The 16,702-nt window shown below is 41.0% G+C and overlaps 1 protein-coding gene across 2 annotated transcripts in view; it reads left to right on the top strand.

Moving 5' to 3' along the window:
* The first annotated feature begins 369 nt into the window (after positions 1–369).
* The window catches only part of LOC128691031 (zwei Ig domain protein zig-8-like), a 348,642-nt gene continuing 332,309 nt past the window's right edge, over positions 370–16,702 (top strand). For both annotated transcript variants that reach the window (XM_070089104.1, XM_070089103.1), the window contains exon 1: positions 370–523. The gene's annotated coding sequence lies outside the window, so the exon portion shown is untranslated. The remainder of the gene's footprint in view (positions 524–16,702) is intronic.

Genomic DNA, 16,702 nt, shown 5'->3' with positions numbered 1-16,702 from the left:
GTGTACACACAGCCAGGAAAACATATGCATGTGCTAAAAAATTATTTATCTTAAAATCCCAGGGAGTGTGAGCAAGGGGCAGGATGTGAGCAAACGTTAGGGTGTGACCTGAAGTGAGGATGTGGATAGTAGCTGGGTCGTGGGTAGGTTGGTTGTGTGGGCCGGTAGTGTGGGCAGGGAAAGGGAGTGGGTAGAGACAGGGGTGCGGGAAAGGCTGGTGGTGTAAGCAGGAGCTTAGTGTGGGTAAGGCTTGCAGTGTGGGCAGACATGGATGTGGGTAGAGGCAAGAGTGTGGGCAGGGTTGGTAGTGTGGGCTGGAGGGGAAGGGGCGAGCAGCAGTGTGGACAAGTCAGCCAGTGTGACCTAAGCTGTGGCAGCGAGCGGACCTGAACTTGTTTCTTGCGGCAGCGTAAACACGACGCGACTCTCTCTCGCTCCCGCACTTTCAACACTCTTCCTCTTTAACAACCAAAAAAGTACCATTTCCCGAGCAGCGAGACTCTAATACCTTATAATTAACGAGGTAATAATTGGTAATCCAGTCGCTGATTGTGATATAATCCAATTTTGAGCGATGATAGACGAAATTATATGCACTTGATGCAATAAAGTTCTTACCAACTTTACTAAACATTTTTTTTTTTTTGTAAATTGAAATAGATGGACACATCATTAAGGAACGCTGATTTAAGCTCTTCGTTAAGAGAAATTAATGGTAGAAATCTTCGCAGTTAAGAAAATGTTTGTGAAACAAATTTTAATGAATCTTCGAGCTAATTTTGGAAGTGCTAAATAAAACAGAAGTTTTTAATGTTTGTTTTTTTAAAGTTGCTGATTTGTGATGCAAGTTTTCACACACTTGTTGGTCACACACTCTTCAGTTGCTTGCAAGTTGATGTGCTCTTACTTATCTTTATTTTTGAGTGTGTTCGTGAGCCACAGCTCTTGAGCCTCGCGTCGTAACCCAGGTTTAATATGTGCATTTGTGTGTCAGGGAGAGATAATAGAATAGAATAGAATAAATTCATTAATAAAGTCATATGCTAAAATAATCTTTAGGCGCTCGCGCGCGCACACGCACAAGCACACACACACGCACATACACACACACACACACACACACACACACACACACACACACACACACACACACACACACACACACACACACACACACACACACACACACACACACACACACACACACACACACACACACACACACACACACACACACACACACACACACACACACACACACACACACACACACACACCTGACGACCGGACACCATCTGACGACACTGGAAGACAGGAGAGAGAGGGGGGATATGATAACAACATATAAAATACTGAGAGGAATCGACAACGTGGACAGAGACAAGTTGTTCCAGAGATGGGACACGGCAACAAGGGGACACAGTTGGAAGTTGAAGACTCAGATGAATCACAGGGATGTTAGGAAGTATTTCTTCAGTCACAGAGTTGTCAGGAAGTGGAATAGTCTGGGAAGTGATGTAGTGCAGGCAGGATCCATACACAGCTTTAAGAAGAGGTATGATAAAGCTCATGGAGAGGGAAGAGTGACCTAGTAGCGGCCAGTGAAGAGGCGGGACCAAGAGCTGCAACCTCAACTGCAACCACAACTAGGTGAGTACAGCTAGGTGCGTACACACACACACACACACAGTTAATAAGGATTGACAGTGAACCAAGACGCCAGCAGTGACATGGTGAAGCAAATCATCTGTGATCTCAAGGGATTAGCGCTCACTTTTGGTGCCACAGGTCGCGGCTGCCGTCCAACCAATATCTGAACACCAGTCTGTCTTCCTTGAGCACTGTGAAGCCTCAGAGAAGGTTAGGAAATGAGAAATAACAAGTTGGAGAAGAAGAGAACAATACAACTCACCTCCAGCACTCGCCCACTCTGATCCTTCCTCCACCTGCCACTCAGATCCCTCCAACACCTGCCACTCAGGCCCCTCCACCATCTGCCGCTCAGCCCCAGGTAGAGTGCGTGCTTGTTCTGAGTCAGTGAGTGTGCTGGAGACCTATATGAATAGTGTGCGTGATGATACCAAGTGGGTTAATCTGGAGAGTTGCGTGCATCTTTCACGATTACTTTTCATGGAATGTTAGCTCCAGCAAACTGTTTATGTGTGGGTGTGAATAAGTGTGTGTGTGTGTGTGTGTGTGTGTGTGTGTGTGTGTGTGTGTGTGTGTGTGTGTGTGTGTGTGTGTGTGTGTGTGTGTGTGTGTGTTTGTGTGTATGTACCTGTCTACTTACGTAATTGCCTAAATGTGATTAAAAGAGTCGAGTCTCGGCTCCTAGCTCTTTCTCTTAGCTTGCCGTTTGCCTGATTCACTCCGTCCTAGCATCCTGCCTCCACTACTTCGTTTTCCAGATCATTCCACTTTCCGATCACCCTGAAGCTGATCAATTACTTCCTGACAATTCAATGATTCATCTGTGTCTTTAACTTCCCATTGTGCCTTTTCATGTTGCTATCATGTCTTTCCAGCAGTCTCCTTTAATGTCATCAGGTTCAAGTTCTTTCGTCCTCATGTTTCATGCCCCCTAGCTCTGGAAACAGCCTTGTTGCATACCTTTTCACATTCTTCGATGTGCCTGACATGCTTTATAAAAAGTCCTAGATGTATCTTTGTTGAGGTTCCTGAAGGCAACACCAATGCCTAACGAGCATTGGCTGTAGTAGTTATTCGGTGGATGTGATATGCTTGGCACTGTGCTCACCCCCTAGGTCTTTCTCTGAGGGAGGACTACATCCTCTGCCCTCCGAGTCTATTCTCAGTTTCCGGTCTTCTTGCCCCTTGCCCGATCTTCATAACCTTGTTGGGGTTGACTTCATGGAACTACTACTGTGTCCAATGCCGCATTTTGTCTGTATCCATTTACAGCTTTTCCTTATCAACATCAGATTTTTTTTATTTTCGTCATTAATTTTATGTCGCCGACAAACTGGAAAACATCTGATTTAATTCCTATTGATATGTCATTCACAAATACTAGAAATAGTACTGGACCTAATACCGATTCAATAGGGATCACACCTGGTACACATCCCCATTCTGACTTCTCCTCTAGTGCAGTCACTCCTTATTTTCTAAGTTTAAGGTTTTCTCTAACCCACCGGAGTATATTCCCACTTATTCCAGCCTACATATGAAGTTCATGTCCCAGTCTCTCGTGAGCTTTAATATTACATGCCTGCTTGCAGTCCATGAAAATGCAATCCAGCCATCCCTTTTCTGTCTCACTTCTTTTGTTATAGAACTCGAAGAGGTTTCTTACACAAGATTTGCTATATTTCAACCCGTGTTCATTATTGTTTATGGAACCACTATTCACCACTCGCTCTGCCACTTTTCTTCTGATTACCTTCTCCATTACTTTACACAGTTAAGCAAGTCGGCAATACTAATCTACAATTCAGGGCTTCCTGCTTGCTTCCTGATTCCATATCTCTGGCAGCGACGATTTCGTATCCAGCGACTGTAGACCCTAGGTCGGAGAACCGGGGTAAATTACCCCAAATCGGTTAAAAATAAAAGTCTCGTGTGTAACGGAGGCTTAGTAAATATATAAATAAAACTGCACAAAAATTTATTATGTAATAAGCGAGGCAAATTATGAAAGTTATATTTTTTCAAACAAATAATTTTTAGGTTCTTAAAAAAATTAAAAATCTAATAGGTAGAGACCATTTCTTAAGATGGAAATAATGTAAAATGGGTAAGGATTCAGGTCTTGTGGGGAATTTCGCTGTACACAAATTTATTTTGGGGTAATACCCAAAAAAATGTTCGCCGACATCTGCCTATACCCTAGCAAGTGGTTCAAACAGTGCTCCTTCTTCCTCTTTCAGAATCCATGGTTATACATCATGTCAGGTTCCATTATCTTATAAGTATCCAGATTACTCGTCAATATTTTCACCTCTTTCCTCCTTGTGTGTATAGTGTCCAGTGTCTGTTGCAGTATGCGTTACCTTCGTCTTTCTGTTATTGCTCCTGTAGCTATGAAGTCTAGGCTGCTATGTTATTCTCAAATTGTCGTTCAGCCTTTCTCCTCACCCTTATATATTAGTTTCTGGCGCTTCTGCTAAATTCCCTGCCCATGTCTGTCTCTCGCTTTCTATAGTTTTTTTTTTTCACAATCTTGTGTTTTTATGTGTATGTCTGTGTGCGTGTATCTGTATGTGTCTGTGTGTACTTGTGTCTGAGTATATGTGTGAGCGTGTGTGTATATGTTAAGTGTGTGTGTGTGTGTACTCACCTAGTTGTACTCACCTAGTTGAGGCTGCAGAGGTCGAGTCCAAGCTCCTGGCCCCGCCTCATCACTGGTCGCTACTAGGTCACTCTCCCTGAACCGTGAGCTTTATCATACCTCTGCTTAAAGCTATGTATGGATCCTGCCTCCACTACATCGCTTCCCAAACTATTCTACTTCCTGACTACTCTGTGTGTGTGTGTGTGTGTGTGTGTGTGTGTGTGTGTGTGTGTGTGTGTGTGTGTGTGTGTGTGTGTGTGTGTGTCTGTCTGTCTGTCTGTGTGTCTGTGTGTGTCTGTGTGTATGTCTGTGTGTCTGTGTCTGTGTGTCTATGTGCATGTTTGTCTGTGCCTGTGTATACGTGTGTGTGAGTGTGTGTGTATGAATGTGTGTTTTTATGTGTATAATTGAGTGAAAATGTGTGTGCATATGTCTGTATATGAGTAAGAGTGTGTGTATGAGTGTGTGTATATATATGTGTGTGTCTGTGTATGGGTATGTGTTTATATGTGTGTTTGTGTTTGTGTCTGTGTGTATGAATATATGTATGTATGTACGTACTCACCTAATTGTGGTTGCAGGGGTCGTGACTCAGCTCCTAGCCCAGCCTCTTCACTGATCGATACTAGGTCCTCTCTCCCTCTCTGCTACCTGAGCTTTGTCATACCTCGTTTAAAGCTATGTATGGTTCCTGCCTCCACTACATCACTTGCTAGGCTATTCCACTTCCTGACGACTCTATGACTGAAGAAATACTTCCTAACGTGTGTGTGTGTGTGTGTGTGTGTGTGTGTGTGTGTGTGTGTGTGTGTGTGTGTGTGTGTGTGTGTGTGTGTGTGTGTGTGTGTGTGTGTGTGTGTGTGTGTGTGTGTGTGTGTGTGTGTGTGTGTGTGTGTGTGTGTGTGTGTGTGTGTGTGTGTGTGTGTGTGTCTGTGTGTGTGTGTGTGTGTGTGTGTGTGTCTGTGTGTTTGCGTTTACATACTCACCCAAATGAACTTACGAGGATTGAGTATTAGCTCTTGGCCCCTCCCAACTTAACCATTCATTGACCTTGTCTATGAAGTTATCTACTGATTGTCAGTAGTCGCTTCCGGAGGTCACCGCCCCCGCTGCCCGTTCCCAGACCACGCCCTATGGTTGCTAGCCTGATTAATCAAGCTCTTGCACCTCAACCCGGCTGATCAGGAACTGATCAACCAGATGTTCTCAATTTATTTATTCCATTTCCGGCATTTGAATCACACTCACAAAAAATGAGAAATGATCCTGTGTAAAATTCGTAACATCTGACTCGTTAATCGTGAAAAATAAGGAGTGATTAAGTATGCTGTTCACTTATTAATCGTGAGAAATAGAGGGTGATTAATTATTACGCTGTGCATGTAGATTTGATGTCGTTCGATCAGTGTGTTATAGACTCATGGTGATTGATGGTATATGTAGCTACATTTCAGGAGTCAACACACCGGCTGTCCGGTCCCAGACTAGCCCTCCCGGTGGACTGACTGATCATCTAGGCTGTTAGTACTAGCCATACACAGTTCACCTCACGTACCACAGATTGGTTAATCATTAACTGACTTGAAGACGGCTAGAGGTCTGTTGGTAATTCCCCTTATGTATGAAAAGCATAAATTAATCAACGAATCTCAGCATGGTTTTACAAAGGGGCGTTCCTGCCTTACGAATTTATTAACTTTTTTCACTAAGGTATTTGAGGAGGTAGATCATGGTAATGAATATGATATTGTGTATATGGACTTCAGTAAGGCTTTTGACAGGGTCCCACATCAGAGACTATTGAGGAAAATTAAAGCACATGGAATAGGAGGAGAAATTTTTTCCTGGATAGAGGCATGGTTGACAAATAGGCAGCAGAGAGTCTGCATAAATGGGGAGAAATCAGAGTGGGGAAGTGTCACGAGCGGTGTTCCACAGGGGTCAGTGTTGGGCCCCCTGCTGTTCACAATCTACATAAACGACATAGATGAGGGCATAAAGAGCGACATCGGCAAATTTGCCGATGACACCAAAATAGGCCGTCGAATTCATTCTGACGAGGACATTCGAGCACTCCAGGAAGATTTGAATAGACTGATGCAGTGGTCGGAGAAGTGGCAGATGCAGTTTAATATAGACAAATGCAAAGTTCTAAATGTTGGACAGGACAATAACCATGCCACATATAAACTAAATAATGTAGATCTTAATATTACGGATTGCGAAAAAGATTTAGGAGTTCTGGTTAGCAGTAATCTGAAACCAAGACAACAGTGCATAAGTGTTCGCAATAAAGCTAATAGAATCCTTGGCTTCATATCAAGAAGCATAAATAATAGGAGTCCTCAGGTTGTTCTTCAACTCTATACATCCTTGGTTAGGCCTCATTTAGATTATGCTGCACAGTTTTGGTCACCTTATTACAGAATGGATATAAATTCTCTGGAAAATGTACAAAGGAGGATGACAAAGTTGATCCCATGTATCAGAAACCTTCCCTATGAGGATAGACTAAGGGCCCTGAATCTGCACTCTCTAGAAAGACGTAGAATTAGGGGGGATATGATTGAGGTGTATAAATGGAAGACAGGAATAAATAAAGGGGATGTAAATAGTGTGCTGAAAATATCTAGCCTAGACAGGACTCGCAGCAATGGTTTTAAGTTGGAAAAATTCAGATTCAGGAAGGATATAGGAAAGTACTGGTTTGGTAATAGAGTTGTGGATGAGTGGAACAAACTCCCAAGTACCGTTATAGAGGCCAGAACGTTGTGTAGCTTTAAAAATAGGTTGGATAAATACATGAGTAGATGTGGGTGGGTGTGAGGTAGACCTGATAGCTTGTGCTACCAGGTCGGTTGCCGTGTTCCTTCCTTAAGTCAATGTGACCTGACCTGACTAGGTTGGGTGCATTGGCTTAAGCCGGTAGGAGACTTGGACCTGCCTCGCATGGGCCAGTAGGCCTTCTGCAGTGTTCCTTCGTTCTTATGTTCTTCTTATGTTCTTATGAAGGGAGGCTGTTAATTTTTTCTTGGTTCACTAGCACATAATGTACTGGCACATAGTGTACTCGTGGCACTGCAACTTTTCACTAAGGTATTTCATATCGTCATCCAAGCCTCTAGGGAGTGATCTTTGCAGGCGGATTTGGGATCAGTTTCTCTAGAAATTCCCGTGTATTAATTATGATGCTTGCTTCTCGCCTGTGTTCCAGGGAGTACAGCTCGAGGGACTCCAAGTATTTTCAATAATTTATTTGTTTGACTGAGTTCATGAGTTCATGTGCGTTTTTCAGAACTGAAATTTCGCCTTCCATAAAAGAGGTTGCATGTGTTAAGTAATATTCCACTCTAGAAGGAACAAATGATTTTAGGGTAACATCACTGCCTAGGCATCGGTTGTTCTGAAGGTTCATTTTCCTTGCGATCGTGAAAATAACGCAGCTTTGGTTCTTCAAGTTTGTATCCGCCACTTTGAGTTTACTTTATACTTCATTCCACTTATAATTTTCTCAGATTTTCCATAACTGAGTAGCTGAAATTTGTCCTCTGTGAAAATCATAATATTTTTCCGTGGCCCACTGGAAGACTTGGTTTATATCAGCTTGGAGATTTATGTCCTCAGTGGATGCCACTCTCGAAAAAATTCAAGTATCCTCTGCCAAGGTTGCTACAGTGTTTTATGTTTCCGTCTGTGTTAGATACGAGGATAAAAAGTAAAGAGATTTGGGCGAGAATTAAGCCATGGGGAAAAGATGTTTTTACCATGGCAGCCTCTAATATTCTGTTCTCTCCATTTATTATGTAAAAAATCTATCTGCCCATTATGCATGTTATTACATCAATATCGTACTTGTCGAGGGCTTTTGCTAAGTCTTTGTACACAATGTCTGCATTAGTTTTCCAGCACACCCAAGACTACGTCGTAATGGTCCAGTAGTTGCGAGAGGTAGGAGCGACCAGCTCTAAAACTAAATTGCCTTGTGTTGTGCAGTTATTGTGAATCCATATTATTAAGCAATCATACTTCGGTCCAAGTCGGACCGAAACATCGTCGTATGCTCCTCTCTCCTATGTGCAAGTTATTTGTGTATACTTCTTAAAACTCTTTCAGCAGTTTTTATGATGTGGGACATAAGTTCTGTTGATCTTATTAACATTCCAAAAATAATATTTTTACAAAGTTTTCTCGTGATTGCCCTACTAACAAACTTTTTGGGAGTTGGGCAATATTCATTGTTACAAATGACAATGGGATGACTCCTTGGTCTTGACTCAATCTCCATATAATATAAAAGGCACATGATAAAGGTTTCTTGCGGTTCTTAATGATTATAATGTTTCACGAGTGTGGGCCAAGGACAGAGGTAATGGGTAAGATATTAATGGCTTTATCGAAGTCGAATGAGGCAAGGGTTACGACGAAAATTTTGAAGTTGTAAATGAGATTTTAAATTGTTAGATTTTAATTTCATTAATGTCGTGTTGTTACTTCAGTAATTCGTTCATTTCTTCGTGGTTGTCAATGTAAGTGCCATCCCCTTTAAGCAAGGGCCCGATACAAGGGAGTCCGAATTTAATGAAAGACAGTTTTGTTGTACTCTCTCTCTCTCTCTCTCTCTCTCTCTCTCTCTCTCTCTCTCTCTCTCTCTCTCTCTCTCTCTCTCTCTCTCTCTCTCTCTCTCTCTCTCTCTCTCTCTCTCTCTCTCGCTCGCTCGCTCGCTCGCTCGCTCGCTCTTTCACACACAAAAATCTTCATTTATTTAATATTTTTAGACTAGAATCTCATCTCATAAATATTCATAGAATTTATTTTGGGCACAAGAATCATCGAATTAGATATGAAAAAATAAATGACCTTTAAATATCTGGTTTTAAGACAAATACTCCTGCTCCTAAATTTACTTTTGCTATGTTAAACAAACGGTGTCAAACGATTTCCCCTTGCTCTTTTAGGCACTAATGACATCCAGTATCGTATTGAAAAAGTAGTGTTCTTTCAACTGATAATTGCACCAGCACCGTCCATAAGCTCACCGGGCTGATATTTTCACTCTGCTACCAACGTTGGTCATATATTTATTTTGCTAGCGATGTGCAGGCATATCAATGAACGTTTTCTGAGCCGGTAAAGAGCCAACACAAGAGGAAACGCTCCACCATTTACCTCTGTCTGCTGAGCAGGATCCACGACTCTGATTAATCAACATGGCAGCTGCCGCCCCCAATTCCTACGCTTAATCTTATTTACGTGCCATTAATTCCTACCATTAATTCAAGCGTCGCCACTCAAGGAGGCTTAATCAATGAAGACAACTCCCAAGGTGGACCTCAAGACAGATTTCAAGACGGAATGCAAGACAGCACACAAGTACAGGTCATAAGGACATACTTATGAAGATTTCAGATCCAGAGGGACAGTAGAAAGGCGCTGAGGACAAATACCAATGTGCACTCAAGGATACACTCAAGGATACACTCAAGGATACACTCAAGAATACACTCCATGGACACAGTCTACAGCAGGCAAATTTTAAGGGAAAATATGACATTCCCAGTCATCTTCCAGAAAAGATAGCGTGAAAGATCTTAGGAAAAACGCTAGAAGCATATTAAAAAATCGAAATAACTAGAGACGGAGGATCAGGGCTGCGAAGTATTTTCGACGTATTTATGTAAACATTTACAGTAAAATTTTCGATATATTTTTTCAAAAAATAATAAAAAATAAAGGAGTTAGAGAATGACAGAAATTTTGTTGACTCTCTTCTCCCTACCGGATAAAAATTTCCATTTCGTGACTTCATAAATAACTTCATGACGGGGCAAAAATTTCTGTGTTATATAAATTGCCTCGATTAATAGCAAGTGTATAATTTCTATATAAATTGCCTCGAGACAGGGCAGACATATCGTGCTTTTTGCTGAATATTTTTTTCCGGTCATCAGGTAGTAATGAGCTAATTATAATGAATTTTTTTGGCACGTTAAATATTGTGCAACAATTTCTTTACTAATTATTGCAAATAAATAACTTGAATTTTCTAAATGTAGGAATTGTTTTTGGGGTAAATTATTATTATTTTAGTAATGAATAATACATACACAAGGGACACACATACACACACACACACACACACACACACACACACACACACACACACACACACACACACACACACACACACACACACACACACACACACATATATAAATATATATATATATATATATATATATATATATATATATATATATATATATATATATATATATATATAGATATATATATATATATATATATATACATATATCGTGCCGAATAGGTAAAACTTCCGATTTTGGCTTAAATAGCAACGCTCTTCTTGCCGAAAAAGGCAAGCGAAAATTTGTGTAGCAATAATTTCGCAAAAATCATTCTGAGCCTAACGAAAAAAAATATATTTCGCTGTGTTCGTTTAATAATAAATTATTGTAAACTTATCTTAAATATATTTAGTTGGATTAGGCTAAATTAAATTGCGCTTGTTATAATAAGGTTAGGTACGTTTTCTAAGGTTCTTTTGGTACAAAATTATTAATTTTTACATTAACATAAATGAATAAATATATATCTTTAAACGTATAAGAGAAAATTTTCGAATGGACTTTATTTTAAATGAGTTGAGTTCTTCCTAATTGACCAATTTTACCTATTCAACACAACATATATATATATATATATATATATATATATATATATATATATATATATATATATATATATATATATATATATAAAGAGAGAGAGAGAGGTATATAGGTAGGGTGAACCGACAAAACGAACAATACTTTCACTGTCACTTATTTAATCACTGCCAACATCCAGGACTCAAGTCCGGCTAAACGGTTTCCCTGGATTCCTTCAAAAATGTTACCTTCCTAACACTTCAACAGCACTTCAAATCATAAAAACAACTTGCCTCCACTCAGTTCTATTTAACATGCTGACACAAGCATGCAGGATCTCCAACCAATGTTAAACTATATTAAACTTCCATGGTGACATTATACTTCCCTATCTAAGGTTTATTTATACTGGAAAGCAATTTCCCTATTTCTTCCATGAAAAGTTCCTTACCTTTATAAGAATCAATGTAAACACTGCCAACGCATCTTCTCCCCTTCCTAATACATCCGTGTTCCTTTACAAGCCTCCTTTATATCTTACCCATAATTATTTCAATATTAGCTCTACCATACACTTTACCATACATACTCAACAGACTTATTTCCCTACAATTCTTGCACTCTTTTATCCTCTTTTCCCTTATACAAAGGAACTATGTATGCACTGTGCCAACCACTCCAAAACTATATACAGACCTACTTTTAACATTTTTGTCTTAAGTGGTTCTACCCCATCTGCTTTATCCCCTTTGGTTCTACCCACTGCCTCACGCACCTCCCCGGGCGGCTCCCATTTATCTCTTCTTCACTACTAATTATTTTTTATTCCTCCCTGCCACTGCAAGAAATCACTGCCTTCCTCTCTTCGTCAATTTGTGACAATTTTTCAAAATATTTCCTCCATCTTCCCAGTACCTCCACCTCCCCATCAAATAGCTCCCCATCTAACAGCTCCCCTCCTTTCTTTTTAACTATTAAATCCATTAGTTCCCTAGGCTTTCTCAACTTATGGATCTCACTACAGAACTTTATTATTCTCAGCAAAATTTGTTGATAAAAGCTCACCCTCTCTCTCATTAGTTCTCCTGTTGCACTCCCTCATCACTCTTTCAACTTTTTTTTAATTTCCATTTACTCTTCCCTTCGTATATCACTTCTGCATTGTAAAAAGCTTCCATATGCCACCTTTTCTCACTTACCATCCTCTTTACTTAATCAATACATTCATAAATTTGCCCTTTCCCCAATATCATTTACCCTTGGCACTCCAAATTTCCTAATACGCCCTCTACATGTTTTTCCCACTTTGACATATATGTAAGTAGTGAAGCTTTCTACAGTATGGCTCACACAGTATGGCTCCTCCTGAAAAGGCCTGCTACAAAGTGGCTCCTTTTCCTGAGTGGCTCCCTTTCCTGAGTGGACTCCCACGACCCCCACCCATGACCACACCCACGACCCCCACACACGACCCCCACCCACGACCCCCACCCACGACCCCCACCCATGACCCCACCCACGACCCCCACCCATGACCCCACCCCTGACCCCACCCACGACCCCCACCCATGACCCCACCCACGACCCCCACCCATGACCCCACCCACGATCCCACCCACGACCCCACCCACGACCCCCGCCCACGACCCCCACCAATGACCCCACCCATGACCTCACCCACGACCCCCACCCACGACCCCCACCCACGACCCCCACCCACGACCTCCATCCACGACCCCCACCCACGACTCCCACCCATGACCCCACCCACCCATGACCCCACCCTCAACCCCCCACCCACGCCCCCCCACCCGCGCCCCCCACGCATCCCGCCCGCGCCGACCTGCGACCTTGACCTCACCCTCGACCACCTCACCCTCGACCACCTCACCCTCAACCCCCCACCCCCGCAAGCCCCCCCACACCCGCGCGCCCGCTCGTTCCGTCTGCTGCGCCTTCGGCAGCATCGTCCGGATCCCCCCCGCCCCCCGATTTTTTTCCGATTTTTTTCGATTTTTTTTTTAATTTCATTTTCTTATGATCTCCATCTCCTCGGATCAAATTTTTGAGGTTCCCCCTCCCACTTTCACCCCATCCCAATTTTTTTCGATTTTTTTTTTACTTTCATTTTCTTATGATCTCCATCTCCTTGGATCAAGTTTTTTGGATTCCCCCCTATGGGTACCCCTCCCACCACCCACTTCTACCCCAAATTTTTTTTTTCGAATTTTTTTTTTTTGAATTTCATTTTCTTGTGGTCTTCATCTCCTTGGATCAAGTATTTCTCCTCCATCTCCTGGGATCAAGTTTTTTGGATTCCCCCTCTAGGGGTAAGCATTCAAATGAACTCCCCCTATGGGGCATGGTACTTTCTCTTACTACAGGTCTAAACAAGTGTGACGTCACCCCACCCATGTTTACTCGGCGGTGGTCAGTGACGTCACGCGATGACTTCACACACAGGCTGAATCTTGTCGACTTCCCCCTATGTCAGTGACGTCACGTGATGACCACACACACAGGCTGAATCTTGTCGAGCAGACAATAAAATGCAGGATAACACTAATACACAATATTTTCATTTATTTATTATACAACCAATGCATTTCATATACATCCAACAAAAAAAATCATTGAAAAAAGGTACAATTCATTGACTAAAATCAATATAGAGTAATTCTTTTTCTCTTGAAGAAATTCTATGCATTTTTGTTCTGGATCTTCTTCGTCGTCACCATCTCAGCATTACACATTTCATATACAACATAGGGAAAACATTACACATTTTCACTCTTAACCCAGGATAACCCAAATAATTCCACATTTTTTCGTTAATACCCACAACAATTCACAATTTCTTTACAAAAGATTCACTCTCCTCAAGTCTAGATAATTTTCTCGTTTTAACTATTTCATCAGAAAAAGTCCGGCGAATCTTAACTGACCGATCTCAGATAACATCTCAGGTCACTTCCCCACGAAGTAACCTTCTCTCCTTACCCCTTCTCCCTGCCCTCCCAAACCCTTGCACTCCCACCAACATCTCACAATTTTCACTCATAACCCACAATTTTTCTCGTTTTAACTATTTCATCAGAAAAAGTCACCACAACATTTACAACTTATAACCACTTTTCAATAAATTCACTAGACACAATTTTACATATTACGAAGTTAATACGCACACACACACACACACACACACACACACACACACACCTCACTTTACTTTGAACACCTTCAAAACACTCTCATAAATCATTGAATACTCACAAAAATACCTTTGAACATTTCCAAACAACCCTGAAACACTTCCAGAATATCATTTTGAATACTCCCAAATAAGATTTGACATCTCTGATTTATCTACACTTATATTATTTCATTAAATTACAACTCATCCCCCAAACTCCTCCCTCATTCTCCAGATTTTTACAAGTGTCACAAAAACTAACTGAAACACTTTACTTTGAACAACACCAAAAACACCATCAATTACCTTCGAATACTCCAAAAACATCATTCGAACACAGCCAAATCACCATAGAATACTCCCAGAACACCTTTATAAATACTCTTGCACATCATTTGAACACCTTCAAAAACACCTTTGAATAGTCTCAAACACCATTTGAGTACTCCCAAATACACCACTGAATTCTGCTAAAACACCACTGAATACAGTCAAAACACCACCAAAATCACCATAAACTAAGATCAACATCACAGACTAACACCAATTTTCACACAAATCCCCTCAAATCACTATAACCAAGACGATTACCAATTTCTATGAGTACACTCACCTCCAACTAAGATATAACATGAATGCAAAAAAAAAAACATGAACACAATCCAAACACACACGAACACTTATAACAGAATCACTTCTTTTTCGGCATCACTAGTTCGACAACACCCACAACCCACAATTTTTTCTCGTTTTAACTAATTTCATCAGAAAAAGTCACAACAACAACCCACTTATAACATCTTTTTTGGTATCTCTAGTTCGACAACAATACACACAACCCTCATCACTTACCAATTTATTCCCAATTTATTCGATACAAATTTTTCCCCTTCTTTTTATCTCCTTGTATCCACATAAAATAATATTATACTCACAACAAGTAATCTCACTACCCAACTACTGCGACATGTTTCTACACCCTCCATTCTTTTCCAATATATCATAACTTTTGACTTCTATAATTTCTTTTAAAATATTCACACATTACCTTTATTTTCAGTAAAATCCCCCCATATTTCATTAAATTTCTAATACAACCCTCCCCATACCCCTCTCCATCTCATCCACATTTCTTCACATCCACTCACCCATCTCCCAACACACCTCTTCTGAACACACACAAAAATCACATTTCATATCCACAAATGCATCTCATCACCCATCTCAAATCCACTAAAATCACTTTAGCCAAGATATTCACAAAACTCTATGAACACATAAAACACACACACACACACACACACACACACACACACACACCTTCAAAACATTCTCACACATTCATCATTTGAGACCACCTTTTCTCAATATCTCTTAAGAAATATTCTCTCATCCACAACCTTTATCATCTCACTACAGAACAACCCCAAGATTACTTCGAACACTCTCATAAATCATTTGAATACTCACATAAACACCTTTGTACATTTCCAAACAACACTGAAGCACCTCCAAAATATCATTTTGAATACTCTCAAAAAAAAAAAAAAAAAAAAAAAAAAAAAACTCATATAACATTTGAATACTCACAAAATACACATTTGAACATTTCCAAACAACACCGAAACACTTACAACAGGATCACCACCAACTGAAAACATAACATGTACACACACACACAAAAAAAAAAAAAAAAAAACTAAGACATCCATCAACTATCATCAACGACCACTCATTTTTATAAACAGTCACACAAAAAATCACAATCACCAACTCCATACAATATCTAATACACTCCTCTCACTACCACCAACACATACCAGCACAGATACGGATACCTCCCATATCATCACACTCCATCCTGTGTTTACTTGGCGATCAACGACGTCACACCCCACTTTTACTTCATTTAACTTAACGAGAGGAAGTTACTTGTTTCAGCCTGTTATATCTCCAATATCTAAGATCACCACAATCAAGATGTTTACCAAATTCTATAACCCCACACTAAGATCACACATTTTTTGTACACATTCTCTTAAAATCATCATCATAACGAAGATCACTAAAACTATCTATACTTTTACTAAGATCACATAACATTTTGTCTTCTCTAACTCACACACCAATTTACATTCTCATTCGCACTTACACATTTCATTAACTGAAATTACATCTCAAAATTTGGGATGGGGTGAAAGTGGGAGGGGGAACCTCAAAAATTTTATCCGAGGAGAGGGAGATCATAAGAAAATGAAATTAAAACAAAAAATCGAAAAAATCGGAAAAAATTCGGGGGGCGGGGGCGATCCGGACGACGCTGCAGAAGGCGCTGCAGAAGGCGCGGACGGGCGCGAGGGTGCGGGTGGGCTTGCGTGGGTGGGGGGTTGAGGGTGAGGTGGTCAAGGGTGAGGTGGTCAAGGGTGAGGTCAAGGTGGTCGAGGGTGAGGTGGTCGAGGGTTAGGTCAAGGTGGTCGAGGGTGAGGTCAAGGTCGCGGGTAGGCGCGGGCGGGACGCGCGGGGGGCGCGGGTGGGGGGGTTGAGGGT

The sequence above is a fragment of the Cherax quadricarinatus genome, chromosome 27, assembly GCF_038502225.1.
Source record: "Cherax quadricarinatus isolate ZL_2023a chromosome 27, ASM3850222v1, whole genome shotgun sequence".
Lineage (NCBI taxonomy): Eukaryota > Metazoa > Arthropoda > Malacostraca > Decapoda > Parastacidae > Cherax > Cherax quadricarinatus.
Note: the sequence above shows the minus strand (reverse complement) of the source record. Positions and strands in the feature narration are given on the sequence as shown.